General features: G+C 34.8%; 1 protein-coding gene and 1 non-coding gene across 3 annotated transcripts in view; both read left to right on the top strand.

The window, feature by feature from the left end:
- Positions 1-20,383, top strand: part of Hbs1l (HBS1 like translational GTPase) — a 74,475-nt gene that overhangs the window by 23,858 nt on the left and 30,234 nt on the right. The gene's annotated exons all lie outside the window — the stretch shown is intronic.
- Trnaa-ugc (transfer RNA alanine (anticodon UGC)) lies at positions 15,879-15,951 on the top strand. The gene has a single exon. It is a non-coding gene; the product is annotated as a tRNA-Ala (tRNA).

Raw genomic sequence — 20,383 nt, 5'->3', positions numbered from 1 at the left:
TTAACAGTTCTCTTGTTTGCAGAATACAAAATATATTTCTGTTCCTTTATAAGTTGATAGAGAATTCAGTATTCTTCTTGTTTCTTTGATTGGTTATAGGCTGATAGAAATAAGTTAAAGTTGACACACTTTCATTTTTATTCATCTTATTTGCTACAAATTTTGCTCGATCATTTACGTAAAAATACATGATTTTTATATTGATTTGAATTATCATTAATGTAAATTCCTCTTTTTTGTAGGTTTTGTTTTGTTTTGTTTTTTTGATACCACGGATCAAACTCTCAACCTTGCACTTGCCAGACAGGCGATTAGGTCACTGAGCTAAATCCCCAGCCCTTTTTTTTGTACTTCTGTTTTTTTGCTTTAGTTTCTTTAATATTAATTATTTCTTTTTCTATTGTCTTTGCCCATTCTTTTGCTTTCACTGTTTCAAGTAGCTGTGTTTCTCATACTTGAGTATACTGTTAGTTTGTTAGATTCTAATAGGTGTTGTTTTCCTTATTTATGGATTTGATAAAATAAATATAATACTTTGTATCATTTAAAAGCTTGTGATATTCTGTATTTTCATATTTTGGTATATGATCTGTTTGTTGATCATTTTATGTTTGATAATAACACTTTAGTTTTTAAAATGTGACAGTTTTAGCAAATATATGCCGATCTCCTACTGAAAATTAAAGACATTTACATTTGTATTTTTCCTCCTGTTTCTTGTCATTTTTGTTAGTATTTTAAATTCCTAATCAAGTTTTTACCTTTAGATGTTAGTAATATACTTAAACCTCTACTAACTGAATTACAACTTTGTTTTTGACACAAGTTCAGGCCTTGAGTTCACTGTGTAGCCCAGGCGAGCTTCGAACTCACAGTGATCCTCCTGCTAGAGTGCTGGTTTTATAGTCATGCACTAGCATGCCCGGCTCTGAATTAAAATTCTTAGAACAAAGTGTCCTAATTTTTAAAATGGAACTCAAAGTCATGCTTTCTTACACATATTTTTCTCCCCCTTTGTCTTCTGAGATTTCTAGTCATTTTTACTGTCAGTATAGATAGCATGTTCATTTTGTTCTGTGCTTAAAATTTCCTTAGTTTTAAATTGTACTTATTTTAAAATTAATTATATCTCACAATTAGGCTTCTGTCTCTTTGACTTGGTTCTATCTTCTTACCTCTTACTCCCAAATTATGGATGTCCAAAATATTTCCAGAGTTATTAAGTGTTTGAAAGAGATTTTGTCCTCTTCTTTGTGTGACAGATCCATAGGTAATATATTAGAGCTCTGTAGATACTATGTACTGTTTTCTGTGAATGCATGTTGCCATCCAACCTGATTCTGCTGTCTGTAGGGTGGCTTTTATTTCTGTACTAGTTTTCCAGTCTTCTTTGTACTGAACTCTGCAGGCTTACTTTTTGACTCTCTCCTGTAATCATCTTTGCTGTCATCCTGTTTCTTTTAAGCTCCTCTCTCAGGGATAGTTTCTTAGCTGTGTGGGATATAATCTTAAACTATTTCCTTTCTCGTTCATATAGTATGTATTCCTCATTTGCTTTTAAATTATTTTCATACTATGAGTTATTCTTAGAATCTCTTTCTATAGCTTGTATGTCCTGGCCTATTGGAATGTTTCTTGTATTTGAATGACATTTTGATAGCATTGTTGGGAGAGTAATGTGGGAAGGAGTGTGGTGGTTGAGCCTGAGGCATCTTGAACTCTTGCTTTGCCCACGGGTCATGTTTCAGCATTGTTTTCTCAACATTTTTCTTGCTGAGGTAAAACAAACAAACACTAACAGAAAAATTCTCTTTTGAAGACTTTTATAATTTCCTTGTCCTTGTGGATGTTGTGAATAGGTTCCAAGATTCTTCCTCAGTCTTCTCACATTTCTTGAGCATCTTGATGTTCTCATTAATGCTTCCTCTTTTGTTGGGTCCTTCAAAGAAGTGTCTTGGACTCCAAGAGCTGTGCCCTGTGCAGTCAAACACAGTGAGCCCCTGGGCCGGCCAGTTTGGTCCATGTTCTGTTTGGGAGATGCTCTTCACAGTTTGTGCTTTGATATTATAACTTTGCTGTTTTCATGTTGGGAGAAGAGAAGAATGGGTTTTTAACTAGATTATCCCCCTATGACATGTTTCAATTGTGAAACCAGAGCCTTGTAATATGGTGAGCCTTGTTCCGAAGATTTAGGAGTTTGGTATAATGTGTCCGCTAACTATATCAACTTGGTACTGTAAAACAATGAAGAAGAAAATTTATTTTTCACTAAGAGAATCTTTCTTTTTTTTTTGCAACAATAGAGATTGAACTTTAGGCCTTTGCACTTAAGTTCCTAAATCTTCATCCTATTTTTATTGTTTTTAAATTTTTGAATAGAGTTTTGTTCAGGCTGGGTTTGAATTTGTGATTCTCTTGTCTCAGCCTCCCAGAGTGCTGGGATTGAATTTTGAATAGGAACTCACTATTTATATAAAAATTAGCCTTTTATAGTAATGTTAGAACTCTAATTTCTAAAATAATGTTAATGTGGTTTTCACAAATTTAGTTACTACTTTTTTACTTTATTTGTTAATGTACGTGAAGACCTCACAATAACCTTTGAATGGGTTGTCATATGGTTTTGTTATATCATACATTTGTATGAATGAGTTGACGAGTAAAATTCTTGATTATCTTTTAGTTTTCTTATGTTGTTTTCCTTACTACCTTAAACTTACCAAGGGAGGAGAAAATTAGAAAATGGAATAACAGTCCGGGGATTTAGCTGAGCAGCATAAGCGCCTGCCTAGCAAGCGTGAGGTTGTGAGTTGGATCCCCGGTACCAAAAAAAAAAAAGAATAACATACTAAATTAAAATACATTTAGCATAGTTTTAAAGGAAAATCTTGACAGGCAAATGTTAAATATGATTAAAATTTTATAATTCATCAGCCAGTTAGTTTTTGATAGGAGACAGTATTGTGTGCAGTAAGGTTTCATTCTCATGCTTGCTAATCCAGATTTTTCTAACACTTAATTTAGGTTCTTTTAGAAAAATAGCACCATTAAGAAAAATGAGCATTGAGAAAAAATAGTTGTTCTACAAAAAAAAAAGAATATAATTTAGCATTTTTGCAGTTTGGGTATTTCCATTGCCTTAGAAATAAATGTTTCTGATCAATGTTTACACTAATTAGATCATTAAGAGAATTGTGTTTAAAAGTGTTATAGACTTTGGAAAAATATACTTCACTATTGTATCATGTAGCTGTGCTGCAAGGTTTTTTTTCTTATGTTCCTGGAGAATCCATGGATACTGCACTACTGAGGTACATCCCAGCTGTTTTCTAGTATTTTATTTTTGAAATAGGGTCATGCTAATAAGTTGTCCAGACTGGGTTTGAACTTTTGATTCTTGTGCCTCAACTAGCCAGAGTTTTGGAATTAAAGACATGCACTACCATGTCTCTCTTGAGATTCTTTTTTTGTAGTGGGAATTGAACTCAGGACCTTGTGCTTGCCAGGTAGGCACCATGCTGCTGTGCCCAATGAGGTTCTACTTTTTATAGTTTACTTTAAGTAATACTTATTTGCCAGTACTTGGTTGGGAATCTATTGTGCATCATTTTACTTTTCCTTTAAATTTCAACCAGTTTCCCATTCAAATATAGCAAGTTTATATAAGGAGGTAATAGTTATTTTCTTCTAGCAATTTTTTATAATATTAGCCAGTCTAGCAGCCTTCACAGAATAACCTTATTCTGTGATTTGAATATATGTACAATATAATGTTTATAACTCTACTCGGGCCCTAATTATCATGGTAGGTTATTTCCCTAGAGTCAAGAAATTAAAAATAAAAAGAACAAGAATAAAACATAGCCACAGACACTTTTCCATTAGATTATTGTTTTTTTCTTACTGTGCTGCGTGGTATCTTCTGACATTGTCAGATTAACTAAGTGGGAGAGATGATGGTGTCAGATTTTTGTGAGGACATGCAGCCCCCCTCCGTCCCTTCTCACGTCAGATGTATTGTGAGATTTTTATCCTTATCTTGTAAATAAATTCTATGAATATCAGAAATCCTGTTATACATTAATATCAAATGTGGATAATTTTAAATGTATTTGAACTTTTCAATAATGTACTGAAATATGTGTTACAATTCATTTAATCTTTTTTTTTGTATGTTAACAGGCACATTTAACTGTAGTTTTTTTCTTTTTTGGTTCTTTAAAATACATCATCTTTGAAAAATTTTCACAAGTAAAATTATTATTTTTATTCAAACAGTTAGATGAGTTTTGTACTTGTACAGATAACTTTAGAGTTAATTGGCTTTCTGCCTAAAATTATGTGGGTATTTTGAAAGGAAGTGGTTGATTTTAATGAAAAAAGTTAAGTAGTTCAAAATGTTCTCAGATATGTTTTAAGATTCTCTTTGTATATACACCTACACTGGAAAAGTTGAAGCATTAATTGCTTAAGTTAAAAAAGTGATTTGCTTTAAAGCAGATTGCTTCTTCATGAATAGCTAGTAGAGTACATGGATTATATAAATGGCAATGCATTTTCCTTTTAATCTTAATTATCTTGCTTTTTAACCTTGAAAATTATAGATTGTAATACACTTACTTAGGTCATTGTTTTCTTCTTACTGTGCTGTGTGGTATCTTCTGACATTGTCAGATTAACTAAACGGGAGGGATGATGGTGTTAGATTTTTGTGAGGACATGCAGCCTCCCTCTGTAGGCAGTTACAAATCTTTTTAGGTGTTTTATTTTTTTTTCCCGGTACCGGGGATCGAATACAAATCTTTTTAGTCTTTTTGATTGCTGTTTTGTTTTGTTTTGGGAACTGGAAATCAAACACAGGACCTCGTGCTTCTCCTGCAGGTACCATGCCACTGAGCTATGTCCCCAGGTACCAGTCTTTTTAATAAAAAGTATTTTGAATGCTTATTTTATGTTAAGCTTACTAAGTACTTCAACAAAACAGAGTGGCGGGAGATGACAAACGAGATTCGGTTTAGCCAGCATTTATTGTATGCTCCATTTTTAATCAGAAAAGTGTGGTAGGCGTTGGGGACATAAAATTAAGGTACAAAGGTTTCCATAGTTTTATAGGAGCCCCTCAGGGTTTGGGTTTCTAATTTAACAGAATGCCAAATATAGCCAAGTGCTTTCACTCAGAACATGTATTTGTTACTTTTTCATGACTGTGTGTAAATTTTCTGTTCTGGGATCTGCTGCCTCTCACGGCAGACAGGGAAGCGAGTTCAGTAATGTCAGTGATGTGTCAAGCTTTGTGTGTATTCTGTTTGGTCATTATGGTAACTAAGGCGCAAGAACATGAGGCCTCATTTACATGGTTAGTAAGAGGCAAACTATATTTGAGCAAAATTCTTTGAGTCTCTAATGCCTTTTCATTGTTGAGTGTTACTTCTTGCCACAAAATTTTATTCTGTAATAACTTAAGCGCACTTAGTATTTGATAATGTGTCCTAAAAATGAAATAGAATTTCTTATTAGAGAACCTAGCTTTTTCATTAGAGAGATATTTAAATTTATTTTGTTTTCTGCTAGTATCACTTTAAAAAGCTTTTTTTTTTTTTTTTGTGGCGAGGTGTCACTGTGTTGCTCAGGCTGGCCTGAATTCACTGTGTAGCCCACACTGATTGAACTTTTAGCAGTCTCCCTGCCTCAGCCTCCCAAGTACTGGGATTAGAGGTGTGCACCACCCTGCCAGGCATAGCTTATTTTAAGATTTGCCTTTTGAGTTCATTTTATTTCCAGTTTTTCTCTCAGTGGACAGTGCTGTGCACAGGAACTTCCATATATCAAACAGGCCTTTTGTTTCTAACATGTAGATCCCTGGTAAAGGGTGAAAAGAGGTACTATATTGCTTCTGTCTTGTTACTTTTTACCTGTCGCTGAGACAAAATATCTGATTGGACCAAAGTTGAGAAAGGAAAGGTTTATTTCTTAGTTTTTGGAGGTTTCAGGCCATACTCTAAGGCTTTAAGGGAGGGGGCATGGCTGGCAGTTCATGGGGGCTACAAATAGCAAGGCGGAAACCAGTGAGAGCTGCCTTCTTCCTGCCATTACATTGTATGCTGGCTCCACCCCTAGGCGGGTGTAGCACAGACAGCATCAATCCAAGCGCTAGACAGTGAACCAATCACAAATGCACAATGCAAATGTGGGAGGCTTGGGGGGGCACCAGCATGAACCATGACACTTGCTTTCAATAGACGTGGCTTTTGCTTTAGGAAAAAGCCATTGGTTCCTCATTCTTAGTAAATGTCAATACTTAATTTTGAGCAGTGTGACAGATAAAAGTTTGTTCATTGTTCATTTACATCTCCATAACCACTAGTGAAGTATTGAGTAATTTTCGTATGTAGTCGTCATTTGACCTTTCTCTGTGAATAGCTAGTTGTATCTATTGCCAAATTTTAAAAAAACTGAGCTATTCTTTCTTATTAATTCAAAGCCTGTTTATATTACGTATGTTAACCTTTGTTAAGTCATATGCCTTATAAATAATTTTTTTAGTCTTAATTTTCTTATTATTTTTCTATAAGAAAATTTAAAACTTTGACGTACAATTGTAATTGCTGTGTGATTGAATTTTGGATCCTGTGAATGCTAGACAAGCATTTGGGTTTGGGCTACATACCTACCCTTTTTAAAATTTTATTTGGAGGCAAGATCTAACTAAGTTACCCAGGTTGACCTCAAACTTCAGATCCTCCTGTGTCAGCCTCCTGAGGAGCTAGACATGCCTCACCATGTTTGGTTCAAAATTTAGAACTTTTAATTCATCGTGTGTTTTTATTTACTAGTTTCTTTGGTTAAGAAACAAAAAAGCTTAATCTGTAGGTTGTACATACTCTAAATTTTCTTTTGAGAGAATTATTATCATTTTAAAATATTGTTTAATTTCTGTAGAATTTATTTTTCTGAAGAATATAATGTGAGTGAAAGTATTTTCTTCCAGCATTTCATTAGATTTTTAAGAATGCAATGGGCTCGGTGTGATTGTGCATACCTGTAATGCCAGCACTTTGGAGGCTGAGGCAGGAGATGTGAATTTAGGACCAACTAGGGCTACGTATGAGTTAAGGTCAACCTTAACTACATAGTGAGACCATGTCTCAAAAAAAAGTGTGTCAGCATGTATGCTGTAACTGGTAGTGTGTAGTTAAGTGCAAGGAAATGGTAGCTGTGAAATCAGATCAATAACTTCTTGCTACCTAGCTTTGCCATTTGCTTTTTTATGATTTTGATAAAGTTATTGGATTTCTGAGACCTGGTTTCTCTTGTAAAATGGTGACATTATGATTTAGTATTATCTTATGTAATGTATAATAATGTCTAATGTCTAGATAATATTAGCTGGTATTGTAAAGGTTTATTGTTTTTGTTTTTTTGGTTCCAGGGATGGAACTTCACAACCTTGCACTTACCAGGGAGGCACTTACGCTACTGAGCTAAACCTCTGGCCTAAAAGTTTATTCTTTAACTCAGCAGCATCTATTGTATAGTAGTCCCTTAATATTTATTTTTCTTTAATTTTAGTAGTTATTTCAAAATCCATTATATTTATTGATACAGAATTTTTTCTGGATCTTAGTACTGTTACCAGTCTTATTAAACTGTCTAGGCTTGACTCTTGGACCAAATACATAAATGAATGATGGCATTTAAATATAGTGTATTCTGTCTGGAGATGTGCAATGACCTATGGTATATCTTCTTAAAATTGAAATTTGTTTAGGGCTTTTCAAATAGGTAGCCTTGCATGTCATTAAGCTCATTTCTTGAAAATGCTGAAGTTAGGGGTGAGGTTGTAGCTCAGTGTACCCTGCATGGGGAAGGCCCTCAATTCAGGCACTGCCTTCGTGGGGTGCAAGGGACTAGGGTGAAACAGATATTAGGCTGGGTTTGTGTAGGCTTGGATGTGTATATTTTATTGTCACTAAAAACAGCATCAGTGGCTCCTGAAGAGAATATTAGTGAAATTCAGTGCTTTTTGTTAATGATGTAATTTTAACATGTATTGCTAGTTGGAATCCTTTTATTGTTGAAGTTTTCAACAAGGTTCTTACAATTTTTTTCTGATTTTGAGCACTGTGTACTGTGAGATTTTTATTTCTCATGCGCCTGTCCCTTTGTCTTAAATAGTGTTTTTCTGACTTTATGGCCAGAAGTTGTTAATTCTCATTCCCAGCAGTAACTTAGAAGGGCAAAGGTACTTAGGCTAGACTACTTGGTTTTAGATTCTAGTGGAACCAACTACTAGCTGTGGTGAGTTTAGGCAAACTAGCAATGTACCAGTTTCCTTCTTTGGAAAAGTAGGATAATAATACTTTTTCTTAGGGCAGTTGTGATGTTAAATGAGCTTGTATTTATTAAGCCATTACAGCATTTTTTGGCATAAAATAGGAACTCATTAAAGTTGGATTATTCTGCATCATTGAGGAGGTATTTCTCAAATATGCCTATAATGTTTGACCAGACTAATATGTCTAAGCTTTAAATAGAAAAGATTAAGAGAGGTAAATAATTCATGGGGGGGGGGGTATGCATGAGACCTGCCCTAGAATGTGTTAAACAGAATGAAGAACACCAGTGTACTTGTCCCTTTCTTTTTCTTGAAGGGTTTATTATAATTTTTCTTTCTGTAGCGTATAAAAGGCTGTTTTTTAGGCTTATTTCTGACCTAACCACAGTTTCAATGATAGCAGTAATAATTACAAATAAAGTGTAAGTGATTTCTTTGAGAAGAAAATTATTAATATCATATTTTCTTTATTCCCTGTTGAAGTAGTAGGAATTTTTTGCTGCTATAAAATGATCATAATATTATAGTTAGTAGTAGATTGTAGTTTTGTGTCAGACTTCTAATTCAATCTAATGCTAGTTAAAAGTATCTTCATTTTTTTTAATTTTTAAAAATTGCTGCCTCAGCAGTGCTTACATAAAATTGAAATCCAGTTTCACTGAATTCCTTTTGTATGATGGGCGATGAATGCTGCATGGTGGATTTCACGGGTAATTTATGCTATATGGGTGTGAATAATTTATACCGGATAAATCACAGTCAGGGCAACTGTATCACTGAAGGAAGTGGTATTCTTAGTAACTTAGTTTCTCAATACAAACGTAATAACTAGAATTTTAATGTTTACTTACATTCAGTGAAATGATTTCTTATTTGAAGTTTTTCCACTGAAAATTTATCACTAATTTCTGTGAAATTTTGAAAATCTTTATTTTTGTGTTGATATGTAATAGCATATTGAAATCTATGTATAGGAAAAATGATTAATAGCAAAAAGTACACTTACCTGGAAAACCCCTCTTTATTTTTCAGTCTTAGGTATTTAAACTCAAGGTATTTTGATTTCAGTGGCTAAATTGTGAATTTGTTTCACATTAAACTGGTCTATTATAAATTTATAAATATAAATATGAATGCATGTCTTTTTTGAAATATTTCAAGTCACTCTTGTGCTGTGTCAAAGTAACATTTTTAATTTAGATAAAGGGAGAAAATTAATGATTTTTCTTACTGAAAACAGGGTTTTTTTGCCATATTGTCTTTCAGATTTTTTAAAATTTTTATCCTTTACATTAAGATCACATTGCCTTAAATTTTATATTCCATATTTTCCTTTTCATCAAATGCACATATATGTATGAGTATGAATATGTGCATTTATACAGTCAGATACACACATTTTAAAATACAAATTCGGTTTTTAGATTCCAACTTGATTGAAAGAATACTTTCAAAACATTGATTAAAAATTAGAAAAGCACTTTAAAGCAAAACTAGTATTCTGTATTACTATTTTCACATCTTTATATATACTATTCAAATTGAACTTTTTCCTCCTTTTGGTCTTCCCTTTTTTTACTTTTGTAGTGCTGAGGATCAGACCCAGGGCTTCATAAATGTTGATCAAAGGCTCTATCAGTGAGCTATGCTCCCAGCTTCTAGTCAAATTTGAAATAGCTTAATGCCACAAGTTTATGTTTTAAAATTATCGCTTGTAACCTTGTAATATTTCATTTAGTTATGAATTTTATGTGAAGAAAAAAAATCATTTTTTTCTTTGAGTTTAAAAAGTTATTTCCTAGACAAAAATTTTTATTATGTATGAGTACTCTATCTTATGTTGATGGCAGTATTAAGATGTTCAAACATTTTGCACTTGGTTAATGTAGAGATTAATGTGTAAGTATGGGAATGTAGGAAAGAGATACTCTTACTGAATAGGTGAGGTAGTTGTTTTTTAAAATAAAATAAAATAAAATAAAATAAAATAAAATAAAATAAAATAAAATAAAATGTCATCAGAATGGGCCGGGGATATAGCTTAGTGGTGCAGCGCTGCCTGGCAAGTAAAAGGTCAAGTTGGATTCCTGGCACCAAAAAAAAAGCCAAAACAAATTTCAAACTCATCTGAAATAGTTTGCTGCCTTTAATTATGAATCTGAAACCAATCAACAAGGGGTAGGTATTCAAAATTTATAAAGAATGTTAAACTGGTATGGAGTTGGTTTAATTTATGAGCCTCACCTTTTCATCATTAAAATCAGTTTCATGGCAGATAGAGTTCTCCGTTGTTTTTTCCTGTCCTATGACACCTAAGAAATATAATACTTGTCAACATCAGTGTCTCTCAGTGATAGCAGTTTTCAAAGGAGAATGAGTAACGATGTCCTTATTCTTTTGATCTGCCTGCTGCCAAGATAAGAATCACTAGATTAGGAAATATGTTACTTTTTTCTATATATTGTTATATAAATTTATTAAATATTTGAATGTTTTATTAAATATTTAAATTAGCAGGCACTGGACTAGATGTTATGGAAAAATATAAAAATATAACGTTTGAGAGCTCAGGTTGATTGGACAGGGAAGGCACTACTACAGTATTTTATAATACAGAAAAACATTACATGAAGATAAACATCAGAGGCCTTGATACTCAAGGCATATCATTTTGGAGCTGGTATTTAAAGCAGTTTACGATTGTTATGTATGCTGTGATATACGGTTTCTCAGCTCTTAAAAATCAGCATAAGCAGAAGACAGTGCCAGGTGTTTAGAGGCAGAATAGCTTAGCTTTTTAGTTTTCCAATGAAAATTAAAATTCTGTTGAACAAAAATCTTTGCTTTGTTAAGCAGATAATGATCTGTTAAACTATAACCATGTCCAGTGTATTCTTAGGAGATTTTGAAATACAAACATCTAATCAAAATAACTAATTTTAGTGATATCTTGTAGACGTATCGGGGTATCTATTGTGAGTATCTTCACTAAACTTAAAGAATGTGATCTGGACAAAGCATTTTCATTTTTCCATTGTTTGATGAGCACTGTTTTGCACACAGTTCACTTGCTTAGTCACCTTGGGAACACTACCTCCCCATGACCTGAGGAGGTGCAGCCAGAAGACACAGGGATGTGCAGGAGGCGATGCCCCGGAAGCAGCTTGGGAGAAAACAAGAGCAAAAGTTCTATTAATCGGCTAACTGATCTTAGAAGTTTACTTAAAATTTCACCTGTGAAATGATGTACTGGCTCAAATCACCTCTAAAAATATGGCCTCAAATTGCATGATGTATGAATTTAGTTCCATGCAAGGACTTCATAGGGGAGGAGTATTATTTTCTGCTTCCTTCTTTATTGAATATTAGTTTCTTTAGTGGTTGTCTTTTCTCCCTTTATTTTCTACAAGCTCTCTAGATCTGAGTTGCTTTAAGTGTTTTAATGGCTCTCACATATCTTCTGTAAATATGATTATCTTACTGTTTTCTGTGGATTTAATCTATATATCCTAAAATCTGAGATCCTCAGTGAAAGTATTTAACAGCAGTGGATTAGTGTCTTGGCAGTCATTTAAGTTACTGTTTTTTAAACATTCCTAACATTTAAATCATAGCCATGTTCAGTTGTATTTTCTCTCATGCTTGTTTCATTTCCTATGGTCTACAAAATTCTCCTAACTTCCCTGTCTTCATTGTTTTTTCTATCTTATCTTGATTTTGATTGCACCTGTGAAAATACTACCTTGAAAGTGTTGCTTATCTTTGTGTCCTCTGTGCAAGAACATATAGTTAACTTGAAAAACTATGCAGACTTGAGATAGTGCTTCATAAAATGCAAATAGAGTTCTATGGCTTGCTATAATTTTGTAGTGAGTGAAAGGATTCTGTAAGAAGCAAGAGATCTTGACCAGCAAACTGAGTTCCCTGCAAGGTATTTTGCATTTTTATACTTTTTAATGCTACCGCCTCTATTCCTGGGCAGAAATTCTGTGGACTGTTCTTACCCCCAACATTCATTCACATATCCAAATACCAGATTTTATTTGTTAGCATCTTTTTAATCTCCCATGGGGAGGGATGAAAACTAGGGCTCCCGCACACAGCAGGCAAGTGTTCTACCATCGAGCCACACCCGCCAACTCATATAATACTTTCTGATACTACCTTCCCTCTCTCCTTCGTTTCTTAGGTTAATCCATATAATTACATACATTTGTATAACAGTCTTCTAAATGCACTCCCTTAAAACTTGCCTCTTCGATCCTTTTTTTATTCTGTAAAGTGTACAATATAATTCACTCAGACTTTATACTACAAAATCAAATGCTGTAAATGTTATGCAGGGCCCCGAATAAGTTACCTGCTGTGCTGTGTCTCTCCTGCCCTATATCTCAGTGTCGTGCTCCCTGTTCCTGATCCCCTTTTCCTTATTTTTTCTCCAAGATTTATTAGGAATCTTTTAAAGGACCTTTCCCTCTTTCTTCTAATATTAGTACCTTTTATCATTGCAGTTCACGTTGAAATATGAAAATGCGTATGTGGTAGCTCCTTTAAGATTGGAATTCCTTTTAGGGTCTGAATTATGTTTTATTCTTTGATCCGTTTGTCCTAAAACCTAGCACAGTGTTGTAGAGAGTAACTGTGTCTGTAGGTTCCCTTTTAGCAAATGAGGAAAGAGAAGGAAGTTGATACTTTGATGAAGTTGGAGAGGCACAGATTTGTGCTTTCTGTTGGTGGTGTGAAAACTAAGTGTATGCTTGATGTTTCTCTAAGCATTTTATGTAAGTTAACTCATTGAGTTCACCAAGCGTCTGATTAGTAGTGACTGTTACTGTTTTATAGGTAAGGAATCTTGGTTCAGGGAAAGTTAGATTCACTTGAGGCCAACGGGGCAAGGCCTGGCTTCAAACTCGGTGTGTAGTAGCAGAGTCTGTATCTTACTTACTTGCCAACTTCTGAGTAACTGGTAAGTTGGAGGCTTTGATGTGGCATGGTTGTTAGGGTTTCTCTGGGGGATCATGGAAGATGTAAACTTACGTGTCCTGTATTCTGTTGCCAGGTAAACAGAGGAAACAAGTCTGTGATCTTTGCCTCTCAGGCTCAGTAAATCTTTGTGGAAGTGAACCTAAGAATCTTTGATTATATAGTGTTGAAGCTGGCCTTTGTAGTTCTTGCATTATTAAGAAGTCTTTGTTCCCTTGTGTTATTAATAAAATTTTCCTTTAATAAAATTAAAACAATTTTCATGAGGGTAGTGGCATTTGAATAGTACATAGAGATTTCATGAGCCATAGCCATGTACCTAGAAAACAGTCTATTTGTGAATAGCAAGAAAAAGATGTGTCCTCAAAAGGTAAATTAGGATCACATTATAAAGAAGTTTATATGGCGGAGTTTTTCTGTATAAAGCATGATATATTTTAGCAGGTGAATGAGATACTGATAAAAAGCCTTGTGGACAGAGGTAGAACATGGTTTGTTGAACTAGAGATTGAAAGCCAAGTGGCACCAGATTCAGTACCATAGACATGTGGTTCTAAAGAACAGATCTCAATCTTTATTTATGAAAGTAAATTAGTAGAGCTAGTATTAATTGGATCAAAAATATTCAAGAAGAAAAATTAGAAGTAAATGATTTTTCTGTTTCAAACTTGGCTGGGAATTCTGTAGGCAGGAAGATCTGTGGGCAAGAGGATCAGTTTAGGAGATGAGGTATGTATTTGGAATGATGGTTTTATGTAATTATGTATTATGCAATTAATTCCTTTCTATTTCCTTATAAAAGCAATACTTTTCAACTGGAGCCACTTTTGCATCATAATGGACATTCATCAATATTTAGAGACATTTTTGGAATACTACTAAAAATCTCACAATACAGAGGCCTGCCCTACACAGCACTGAATTATCCCATGCATAATATCAGCAGTGCCTAAAATGCTTTTGGAAAATCTGATGAGTGCAGGCTAGATTTTATCATGAAATTCTTACCTGATAAAAAGATAGTATGTTCATAGTATTCTCTTTTCTTTATTCCTTTAGAAATTTATGAGAACAGCTCTCTGTCTCTTATGGTGTACGCGCACTTTTTTTTTGCCGCTATAAATAGCACCACAGTAAACAATCTCGTTTGTATTATTTTGGTACAGTAGTGTTAATACTTTTATAAACCACATTTCTTAGAAGTATAGTGTACATAGTAAAATTCTGATTGTAGCAAATTTTTTTTTTCTAAAGTGTACCACGCTGTGCTCTTGCCAATTGTGATGAACAGCAGTTTTCTCCTCTTTCAGCTTGGCAACACTAAATGCTCATAAAAAAGGCAGAAATACTTAGGTATCTCTACTTTCCTCCTTCTATCTGCTTCTTTATTCATTTCTTCTCTTCCTCTGCCATTCTTTCTTGACTTGTGTTTGTGACCTGACCTATTTATTGGCTTGTGTATTTATTTATGGTGGTATGAGGATGACACCCAGGGCCTTGTGTATGCTGGGCAAGAGACTGGCACTCAGTAAATCTTCATCTACTTTTTTTTTCTGAGTCCACCCTTCCCCTTACTGGTATATATTTATTAGCCACTTGCATTTATTTTCACTGCATTGTTTTGTTTATTTTTATTTTTTTGTTTTATGCTTGTGGTGTCTTTAATCAGGGAAAAATTTCTAATGTTAGGTTTGTCAGTCTTCCATACCTGAAGAGTATAAATGTACTTTTTTTTTTTTACTTTGTATTCATATCTTTAATCAGTAAGGAATTTATATGTGGTACATGTTTTCTTTAAATGAATTGCCATTATTTCTAGTACAATAAGTTGAAAAACACTTTCCAACTGATATGAAACCCTTCTGCATATACTGAATTTCTGAGTATATATAATCTATATCTATCTTCTCATGTACATAATTCATATTATTACCTTTATAATAGACACAAATGTATTCCTAATAATTGATACACTTATTAAAGGTGCTCTGTTCTAATTTATTGAGGTCTTTTCATGCCATTACCTGGTTTTAATTTGTTCCAGTTTTACATGGGGTTTTAATATCTGGTAGCTCAGAACCTATTCTTAAAGTTTTACTGGTCATTCTCTCACATTTATAATACAAAAGAACTTTGTCATTTGAGACACACCCCCCCCCGTCTCAGTGGATTTGTATTAACAGATCATTACCTTTTTGTTTTGTGCTCTTAAAACTTTTTAAAATGACATTTGACAAGAACACCAGATTTTCAAGCCATGCTGTGAACATGAACTGAGTGACCACTTCAGCAAATATTTTTGATTTTTCTTCCAAGGATGATGATATAAGGACAGTGATATTTAATTCTGTAGAATAAAACTCTTGGCTTTTTAAAGTTCTGTTTGAGAATATTTTTTAAGACTTCATAGATACAATGTGTATTGTAGCTTCTGTTGTAAGCAGATGGTACATTATGCAGATGGGATAAACCCAGTCTCTGAAATACTGTATAAAGAAAATTTCTTTACACAGAGCCTGAGGTTTGTAGACGTTGCAGTCTAGCTAAAACTGATGGGGCTGGTGATGTGGCTCAATGGTAGAGCTCTTGCCTTGCATGCAAGAGGCTCTGAGTTCAATCCCCAGCACCATTCACATGTATTCACAAACACACACACACACACAAAATTGGTTACTCCTGGGTAGAAGATATCTGTAGAATAGAAATGGATCTTAGGTTTAAAGCTTGGGAAGTGCCTTAGCAAAAGCACAGGAGGTACAAACTGGTAAGACATGGCAACATTTTATGGGGAAGTCACCATTATCACATGTAAGTTTCCATTAATTTTTTCTTAATGTAATTTAATTTGGCCATCCTTATTTCTGGACAGTTTTGGTAATTATCTTTCCTGAAAATATGAAATACTACTTTTTAAATTTTCTGCTTATTAAATGAGAAAAGAATACTTGAACAAAAGTCTACAAGAGATCTTTTTTCAAAGGCCTTTTATTCAAAACCTCAATTATTCATCATTGCCTAGGCTTTCTCAGAATTTTTGTCCTGTTCATCCATAAATTTGCTTTTTCTAATGTTATTTTTTCCTTCTTCTTCGTTTAAGTTTCAGTCAGATCACATTTTGCTTGTTAAACCTTTCATAATTACTCAGATACATATTTGGAATTTCTCTTGTCTATGTACTCATGTCTGCAGCTTGTGTCTCAGAATAGCATACAAGCTCTTTGAGATTAGCCACTGTGTGACTTAACATCGTTAAAAAATCTGGCTATGTCACAGGCCAGGGATGTATGGCTCCTGGCAGATCAGCTCCCCTAAGTGTCCGCATAGTTACGTGAAGGTAAAGATGTGTGAAGCACCTGGAAGGAGCATGGACAGTGCCAATGGCAAGGACCAGGTTTTCTTCTAGAATTCACATTGCCAAACATTAGGAGGTGGTTGGTATAATGTGCAAAGTTAGGGAAAAACAGTAACTTGAGGTTAGTACCTGGAGGAGGTCTTAGATAACTTGTCAAGGCAATGGTGCTCAACTTGTGGTTTCAGAATTTAAACCCACAGGTGTTAGCAATTAAATTGTATTTATTGAATGCTTATTATAGTTAGAGCAGTGTGACATGTGCAGTGGACTGTGTAAACATGTGGAGAAGGTACTTCCTGTCCATAAAGAGCAAGTAGTCTCATATTTACTGTGCCTAAAGACAGATGGTATGAGTCAGAAAGGAGTTCATCATGTGGATATGCAAGCGGAGGATTTCATGAAATTCACAAGAACCAATTATGTGATGCTGTAGAGAGTTAGTTTTGCATCCTTTACAAAGGGATATATATTGAAAATCTTCAAGAGACCTAAATCATTTCATGCTCAAGAGAAAAACATAGGCTCTTGTAATTGGATGCTAGCCCCAGAAAGCAAGCAGTGGATCTCTGGAGGAAGCAGCTCAGCGATGGGTAGCCGCTAGGGACTCAAGGCAGGAGTTTCGAATTATGCTTTGTTACAGAGTTTACTGAAGTATGAGAAATGGAAATTTATCAGGCAGGAAGGTAATTTGGTGTAGGTGTAGGCCCTGCCGTTAAGGTAAGATTGTGTTGTAAATTCTTTGCTCCTTGTTTATTAGTCTATAAAACAAGTGGACTAGACTTGATCAATTGGAAATGGTTATTTTTGTCTGATGAAAAATCTAACAGATAAGTAGTTCTCTATTATACTAGAGACTGATTAATATATAAATCTTCAGAATGTGTATCTTTCTGGTGAGAATGACTTGACTGATATATTTTGCTTGATTTTAGGAAGACATTGATAATTTTCTTTTGGCGTGGCACATTTTACTTTTACATCACAGTGGCCTGTTTCACTTATAGACATTTTAGTGGTTTGAGAGTTGTAGATATCTGCATTGACAGACCTACAAGTCATCCAATTCATTTTATGAAGTGGAAACTATGTCATATAAAACATCAGAGGAGAGGTGGGGTATGGTACATGGTGCTCTAGAGTTGAACCCAAGCACTGCCATCCTCACCTAAAACAACCCAAACTACAAAACCTTCAGAGAATACTAAAGTTAGTGAAATGAACTGCTCTCAGGTAACGGCTGATCTGTGGCAGGACAGGGACCAGATTCCAACCTTCCTATTTTCCATCCAGTACTCATGTCCTGCTGCTGTATTTTGGTACTCACTGAAAACATAGTACTCTATTTCTTAGAACTCTTTATTATTGTAGTAAAAGAATTTCCTATTGATTGAAAAGAATGAGTGGATATAGTGAACATTTTACATTTTTCAGTAAGATGTAGGATTTGAATACTCACATTTTAGTTTAGTTCATTTCTGACCTGTGTCAGAGTTTACTTCCCATCCAGCCTTGTGCTAGTTGAGGATGACTATAATGTAGTTGGATAAGTGGAAATGTATCACACTGCTCTAAACAATAGCTCAGTGGATAACTTAGTGAATGCAGATTTTTATCTTTGCCCGGGAATAATATTACGAATATAAATGAACTTGTTTTCAAAATAGCCTGAGCCTTAAAGAGAGAATTCTAGAGTTGGACTTAACTGAACTCGTTGAAATAGCATGCAGAATTTTAGGTGTATATTTTTTCGTCAAGAATATTCCATAATTTTTATTAAATTTTTAAAAGGGATGCCTCCCAAACGAATTCCCACCCCCCATAACCAGATCCATAATACTGGTCTCTCTCCTTTCACATAATCAGATTTTTGAAATGCTGCATCTAGTGTTTGAAGTCCTATAAATAAGAATCACCAAAAAATATTATTTCCTCAGACATTTTGCAGTCATACTGACGTTTCTGTATGTTAGAGACCTTTTATATCAGTATGACCCACTTTTAAAAAGTCAGAATTTCAATTTCAGTGTTTCTTTGTACTAACCGTGTAAATGGGGTAGGAAACTTTTTCAGGAATGTGGCTGGAAGATGTTAGAAATGAAGTTTGGTGGAACTTTGGAATTTGTCCCTTGGAGCCTGGTTAGAGACTTTGTATGCTTTATATTGTCCTCCTTTTTTGCCTGCCCTTAGGACAGAAGCCAAAATCCACCATATTTCCTTTGCTTTTTCTGCTCAGTTAAGGCATTTCCTCCCTCCCTGATACGCATACACACACACCACCACCACCACCACCACCATCCTCACACTGATACGGGCCCTAAGTATCCCCTTGTCTCCTCACTCTGCTTTACCTTTACTGTAACTCTAGGAACTGTTTTTCATGGAAAGCCAACCCTTCTGTGGTTCTTAAAAGTTTTTCTAGTGCTTTTTCACTTTCTTACTCTGCTTCATGTGTAGTTTAAACCCTAGGGCCTCGAAAGCCAACTTTATTTTTTTTCCTGCCTCTTTAACACCATTATTTCTCATCCTGTTTTCTTCCCTGAATCTCTGCTCCTTTGAGGTTCTTTTTCCTGAATCAGGTTTTTGTTAGTTCTGTTGCAGTTATCTGCTGAACAACCTCATGACTACTTTTGCTTATTCGTCAAAGACTGAAGCCACCCTGAGTTCTTTGTGATTGTAACTTACCCTCGACTAGAACATCTATGTGGAAAAGTACCAAGTCCAGCCGAAACAAGGACTTTTAGTTTCTCCTGTACCTCGTTTGCAGTGACTTTGACCTTTCACCAGCAGTTCACTGTGCTTGCCTCTCCTTCAGGTGGTAACTAATTCCCACGTCCCATTCTGCCCACGATTTCTCATTGTGCATCTCACACCATGACCTTATCTTGACCTGTATGAGGGTGATGAAAAATACAGGAGTGTTTTAAATTTAAAAAATTACTACAGTAAAAAGCACATCGCCATGAATCTCCATCAAAATATGTCCTCTCACTTTGTACACAGTTACCCTCTCTCTCTTGCCACTTTCTGAAGCACTTTTGGAATTTTCTTGGGCTGTCATAGCTGCCTTAATGTCTTAACTCTATTTGAAACATTTACCTCTCATGGTCATTTTAACTTTGGGGGAGAGCCTGAAGTCACACAGTGCCACATCCAGTGAATAAAGTGGATGATGACAGATACTGATGTTTTTACAAGCCTGCCTCTCTGTTGGATAACACTGTAGCCACATTCACGTAAGGTGTATTTTTTTAATTACTGCTTTTAAAGATGAAAGGTTTTCAGAACTGCTTCAGAAGGTAGCAAGAATGATGTGATAAGCGTGTGTTTGAAGCAAAAGGGAGTATTTTGAGGGGGATTAATGGCAATGTGTCTTTTATTATAATTTAAAAATTTAAACATTTACTATATGTTTGGATCATTCCTTGTAGATTCTTCTGCTTTCTCCTAGTGCATCAGTAGTCTTCTTTCATCATTTTGTTTACCTAGTTTAGATTTCATATTCTTTATCAATATCAATACTTTTTTGGGAGTGGGGGTAGGTATTTGAGACAAGGTCTTGCTGTGTAGTTGAGGCTGGTCTTAAACTCACTGCGTAGCCCAGGCCTGCCCTAACTCATGGTGATCCTCCTGCTTCAGCCTGTCAGGTACTGGGATTGTAGGCAAGTGCCATCATACAGTACTCAATACTTTGTGTGTGTGTGTGTGTGGGTGGG

Source organism: Cavia porcellus, unplaced genomic scaffold (assembly GCF_034190915.1).
Source record: "Cavia porcellus strain 051 isolate PalLab524CR breed Dunkin Hartley unplaced genomic scaffold, mCavPor4.1 scaffold_22, whole genome shotgun sequence".
Classification (NCBI taxonomy): Eukaryota; Metazoa; Chordata; class Mammalia; order Rodentia; family Caviidae; genus Cavia; species Cavia porcellus.
This window is presented reverse-complemented; position numbering and strand designations above follow the sequence as displayed.